The sequence below is a fragment of the Bidens hawaiensis genome, unplaced genomic scaffold (assembly GCF_021521415.1).
Source record: "Bidens hawaiensis isolate Kalapana, Puna unplaced genomic scaffold, B.hawaiensis_p1.1 tig00023191_1, whole genome shotgun sequence".
Lineage (NCBI taxonomy): Eukaryota > Viridiplantae > Streptophyta > Magnoliopsida > Asterales > Asteraceae > Bidens > Bidens hawaiensis.
The window spans coordinates 231,453-238,232 of NW_027493625.1; positions in this window are offsets into that span (position 1 = coordinate 231,453).

Here is a 6,780-nt window from a genome sequence, read left to right on the forward strand (position 1 = left end):
TTTAACCTAATTTATTTTATCCTTTACGTTTACAAATCCAACAGTGTTTGTCCTTTGACACTAACACAGTTAATTTTTATAGTTAAGTTAGGCCATGTGCCTTGCACATGAGGGTAGATTGGTCACTTTACTTATTTAATGTAAAAAAATAATAGTTGGTCATCCTTTGGTCCTTTCACTTGCAAATAATCATCTTCCCCGTTAGAACCCTAGAATCCTAAAATTTCATTTTAAAAATTCATTCAATGCAAACAAAATCTGAGTTTGAGATCTTGGGGCTTTTGATTGGGATGTGCAAACGAGTTGAATTATATATTTCAAACACCTCACCGATACACCACCACTTGCTGCCATCAGCACCATCCGGCACTAACATGCCTGCCACCACCTGCCATAGATATGAAAAACCTTGGCCACTTCCATTGTCAACCATACATCATCACCACCAAATCTGATGAATCTATAAACTGCTTATATCCTCTGATGCATAGAAACGGCTACCATGGATGAGTCCCTGTCCCGGGGACGGTATGGGGACGAATACGCCGGAGAAACGTCGGAAAAACGTTTCCCAACTGCTTTTGAAAATCTGGGACGGGTCGTAATACCTTTCTGGGCTTGGGTATTGCTTAATCAAAGTTTCAAACATGTTTCCTTTGAAAGGACAAAGGACAAAATTGAAGAATTCCGGCACCGGTTATATGGTTTCTACCAGAAAACACATGAAGAAGAAGAAGAAGAAGAAGAAGAAAGAAAGGAACATGTGTTAGTTTTTTAGGGTTAAATAATTTTATGTTTAACATTTAACCTTTGATATTTCCCTTGTTTGCATTTAGTCCCTTAAACTTGTTAACTTTTACATAAAAAAATTAAAAAGTGTTAGATTAGGTTATGCATATATTTGCCGTACCCGTATCTTGGTTTTTTAATTTTTTATGTTCCTATACCCATAACGTCCCCGCTTTCTGGTCCCGTACCTGTTCCCGTGCTACTTAGCTTATATCCCTAAATATGAGCATTAAACCTCAAATTGGAAAAAAAAAACCAAATAGATTCCTAAATCTATCAAGAAACCAAAATCGTTTAACCCCCCGAACTCAAACCTAAACAACCCGAATCTATTTGACAGCCCTTTAGAAATCAATTGTACAAAGAGAGAATTTAGGTATGACAGTTTGGTGGTCATTGATTGCTTGGAGGCTGGAATTAAGCGAGACAATGGTGTTGAGATCCAAGTCCAAAGAGTGTGGTTGTTTGTCACACCCCGATAAAATGGAAACATTGGTGCGTGACGTCATATATACCGTAAGCATATGATTATCGCCAACATAGTAGCATTAGGATACCAATAGATATAAAAGCGTTTATAAACCATAACATGTTTTTAAATAAATTAGTTTAAGATAAAATTAGGATTTCTCGTATATGACCCCAAATATCAATAGGGGTATACAAGCGAAACCCCTCCAAAAGGTATCCTAATTATGCCTTGAGGTCTCGTCTTCATGATTTCTTAAGTGCTTGTTAATTCCTTGAAAAACATACGTTTTAAAAAGTCAACACAATGGTTGGTGAGTTCACAGGTTTTGAGACTCGATATGAAATCACATTATTCATAAAGCATTGAATCAGTTCACAAATAAGTATACTATAATCTGTTGAAACAAATACGATGATCCTTCGTAGACTATCTAAATCTAAGAATTAATATGACGAACCCTGAGCCTATAACCAAACCACGACTTATATCCTTCTGCCCTGTTCAAATCTCACAAATGGAAAATACGCACCCTGTTTTGATGCAATATCGGAGGTTAGAGCGACTAACCTAAAATAGGGGGAAATGTCAACGTCAATAGTACTATCCGTATATTCCTATGGCTAACTCCGTTAGCTAATGGTTATAGTATGTAAGCAAGGGGCTTATAGCACTACATAGTTTAACTCATGTTCGCATAAGGATTGGTGTCTTGTTTCTAATTATCGTATTTAAAAGCAATTGTGTATGTACCCCCCCCCCCCCCGATTTATAAAACAGTAGAACAGTAAAAGGGGGTAGTGAAACTCACCTCGTACGTTCAGTGTTCAATTCGTTAGCAAATTTCAGTTTGAACCTGGGTCCGCTGCCTTCACCCGTCCTAAACGCGTAAGGTCAGTTAGTTACCGTTATCGACTCACAAGTCGGTTTATGCTAGTCGCTTTCACCCAACTAGCCGTTTTGTTTATTATATTTGTGTTGGTTGCTTTCACCAACCGGACGTTTCGTTTATTACATTTGTGTTGGTTGCTTTCACCAACCGGACATTTCGTTTATTAGATTTGTGTCGGTTGCTTTCACCAACCGGACATTTCGTTTATTACATTTGTGTCGGTTGCTTTCACCGACCAGACGTTTCGTTTATTACATTTGTGTCGGTTGCTTTCACCGACCAGACGTTTCGTTTATTACATTTGTGTCGGTTGCTTTCACCGACCAGACGTTTCGTTTATTACATTTGTGTCGGTTGCTTTCACCGACCAGACGTTTCGTTTATTACATTTGTGTCGGTTGCTTTCACCGACCAGACGTTTCGTTTATTACATTTGTGTCGGTTGCTTTCACCAACCAGACGTTTCGTTTATTACATTTGTCTCGGTTTCTTTCACCAACCGGACGTTTCGTTTATTACATTTGTGTCAGTTGCTTTCACCAACCAGACGTTTCGTTTATTACATTTCTGTCGGTTGCTTTCACCAACCAGAAGTTTCGTTTATTATATTGTGTCGTTTGCTTTCACCAACCGAACGTTTCGTTTGATTTCTGGTGACCCGTTGGTGATAAGGTTTTGTATTCTTTTTTTTAAATTAAATAATTATATACTTATATAAGTATATTTCATATTAGTGTGGTTTCATTTTGATGTAACAGGTTCGTTTCGCCGAGTAACAAATATATACTAAAACTATATATTTATTTCAAATTAATATTTCTTCAAGTTACGATTGTAAAAGAAATATTTGTACGTTTGTTCAAAATCTCTTAACTGACTTTAGATATATCGTCTGGGTCGTTTAGCTTGTATAAATTATCATTCTTACGTTTAACATATATATATATATATATTCAAAAATATATATTTAGGTAAAAATCATTGTTTTGATGCAAAATACCACTTTCTCCATTCCATGTGTATTTTGTCAAATCCATATCTTCATTGTCGTTAATAATATATGTTTGCATTTTTCAACTATAAAATTTATACCTTTATTCAAGATCATATTATGCTTTTTATAAAACTACATAAACGCAATCTCAACATAAAACTTTATAAGAACTTATATTTTGTTATTTTTTTTACATGAGATTGTATAATAAATTTTAAGACTTTGTAAACACAATCTAAGTTAATATTTGATAATCACCATTTATATTCAAAAGAACTCTTTTAACTAGTATTTAAACACCATGATCATTTGAAACATGTTTTTAACTCAAGTTTTATAAGCCTTTTCAAATCCTTAACTAAACTCATACTTATCAAGTTTAAGCCTAAGTTTTAGCACCATGCATTAAACGAATTAGTTAGTATTTTGTTTGTTGGGTGTTAGAGCTAGCATAAAACTCTTTAAAAACATTTAAAGATAGTTTTAGAAAAGATTAGCTCACAGTGCTCTAAGATTCGGGTTCGATTAGGATGATGAAGTAAGAAAACTTAAGCTACTTCCCACTTCATAATGCTCAGCCCGCCACGTTCCTAGCCGTTTCTTTAGATTGAAAACCTCTAACGACCCCGACGCAGTCGATTTATGGTAAAACACCAAAGAGCGTTTTGGGCCGGGTTCGGGTCTAATAGCGGACTTTAGCGGTGTCTCGGGTCGGCTTTGAAGCAATGACTGGTGATGCTCCAATGGTGAGTAGTGTTCGGTGGTGGTAGTATACTGGTGATGGAGGTGGTGGTTCATGATGGTGGTTCTGTGGTGGTGGTTCGCGGAGGCCACTGGAGAGTGAAGATGGCTGTTGGTGGTGACGTGTTGATGGTGGTGTGTTACGCGCGGTGGCGTTACGGGATGGCGGAGAATGGGGCGAGAGAGAGTTTAGTTTGGGTAGTGGAGATAGGCGAGAGTTCAAGAAGGCGGTTGGTGGTGCTTTGTACGGTGAGAGGTGGTTGAGGACTGCTACCTGTGACGGACGGAGGTGGCGCATGTGTTTGCTGCAGATGGTGCAGGTGGCGGTGATTGGTGGTGAGGAGGGGGTGGTGTGCGATGGTGCTGCTGCTGCCATGATGAAGATAATAGTGGCGATGATGGTGAGCTGCTAGTGTTTCCGAGGTGGGTGGCGGTACGGTGGCCGTTGGAACTAGAGGGAGGTGCTGTGAATTAGACGCACACCAAGGAGTGGAAGGAATGGAAAGTAAGTTGTTGAAGTTTGATGTTGTGTTAGGTATTTCCTTTAGTAAATTTGTTTATAAGTTATAGCATGAGCATGGGTTCAATGATATAAAATTCTATGCATGCTCATGATTAATAATAGTTATGATTGTTGAGTGTAGTTTTCATTTTGGAAAGTCAAAGAGGTGTGGTTGGCGCACATGTATGAGATGGAAACAAAATGAGTGATTGAAGATTTGATAAAATATATTCCTAGATATGAGTAGTAGGTTGTTTATTGTCTCAATAGATAAGTGGTTATGAATAAGTAACTACGATAGTTTAAGGTTACTAACCGGATGATTAAATATATTTTTATTTCTTTTTTTGATAACTGAATGGTAATCCAATAAATATAAAACGCCCCTTAATCGTTAATCGTATTCGTTTGATTATATCTCAATAACCTTTTGCAAAACTCGTACCGCAAACAAACAGTAAATGGTCGAAGTCGTTTCGTATTCAATGTTTATATATTATAAAAAGGATTATAAAATATAATCATATTACGTAGAATTCAAAACTTTTAAATACATATATTCGAATAGTTTAAGAGTATCGCCAACGTCCGTGTTCGTCGTATAAATCCGAAAGTTCGAGTAGCATAAATTACTTTAATGCAATGCATCTGTGCGTATGTGGACTTATGCTAGACTCGTTAGGATTAAACTTAACAAATTTTAATCATTAGGGAATTAACGTAGCGAAATCATGTTTAAGGAGTGTACGGAAAATGACTCGATTTACGGAGTGTCACATTGTTGAAATGGTGAATCTAGATGACAATGAAGAAGCAATCCCTACGGAACTCGACATAGTGAATAGCTCCGGAGACACCACGATGCCGATGCAATGAATCGTGTTTGGGAATATGAAGATGTTTGGGGAAAAGACTGATCTACCCTCATGTGTATGGCATGTAACCTGATTTAACAAGAAAACTAACTGGGTTAGGGGCAAAGGACAAATGCTGGTGAATTTGTAAGCGTAAAAAATAAAACAGATCAATTTATCAATGAGCGAAATTGTGACAAACATAAAGGACAATTACTGTAATTCTGCCTACTTTTACTTCTAATCATATAATTTCATATAAGTGAAAGCAATATGGTCAATTGAACTATGTGTAAAGACTTGTTTGACATAATGCAGTAGGTTGTAAACGAAATGAAGCGAATGTCCAGCGGGAAGTTCGTTTACGTTCATCAGTTTAATAAATGAACGGACATGAACAAAAAAAATGTCGTTCGGTAATCTTAATGAACGAATACGAACAAATGCCTTCTTCGATCGATAGTGTTCGTGTAGTTAATACAGTTTTGAAGGTTTTTTTTGTATATTTCACGTACTTCTAATTATACAATGTCGTATTAACGAAAGAAATATGGTTAACTGGACTATGTGAGAAGACTTTGTTGACATAATACCGTAGGTTGTAAACGAACCGAAGTGAATGTATTACGGGAAGTTCGTTTACATTCGTCCATTTAATAAATGAACGAATATGAACAACATAAGTTCTGTTTGCTAAGCTTAACGAACGAACATGAATAGATGTCGTGTTAATTCAGCAGTGTTCGTGAACCGCTTGGTAATTCATTTACGTCCGCCCGTTTGCATGCGTCTGGTTAGGTTCGTAATTCATTTATGTCCGTCCGGTTACGTTCGTGTGTTAATATTTTACTACGAATATTTTTATTTATTTGTTTTTTCTACTCTCATATATTTTCGAATTAATATGTAATTCTTTATATTCATTAGTGTCATTTCTGTCCGTTTGCCCGTTAGGGTCGTTTATGTCCGGTTGTCCAAAGTATGTGAAAAATACAAAAAAGCCCCTGAAAGTTGTATTAACTAACTGTTTGTAACACCCGTTAATTCCGGTTTCAAGAATTAAAGATTGTAGAGTATGTATAATTCTCGGGATTTATCCGACGTTTCTCGGAAGCCTTTACGTCCTCTCGGTACGTCTAATCACTTAACATTTCTTCCAAGTTGCATTATTATTAAATTCCGGGGGCTAGAATGAAAATGTTTTATAATATAACCTAATCAAAAAAAAACTAAACCCTAGCAGCTGCAGCTGCGATCGGCCAAGAGGACCAGCCCCCCCCCCCTTCGTTGCTTCGACTTTTTGATCAATTCCAAGCTCCTAGAAGTAGTTCAAGGTATGTACTACGATCCCCAACACTCTTTTTGTTCACCCCTAATCGTTTTGATGCTTAATTTTGCCGAAACTTTTCGTTGGACAGATTTTCGGCCAAGGCGTAATTGACCCACTTCCCGTGGATAAAAATTAGAGTTTCCGGTGTAGAAAGATTCCCAGGTATAGCATTTGCATCATATTAAATTTCGTAGCCATTGGAGGTGTTT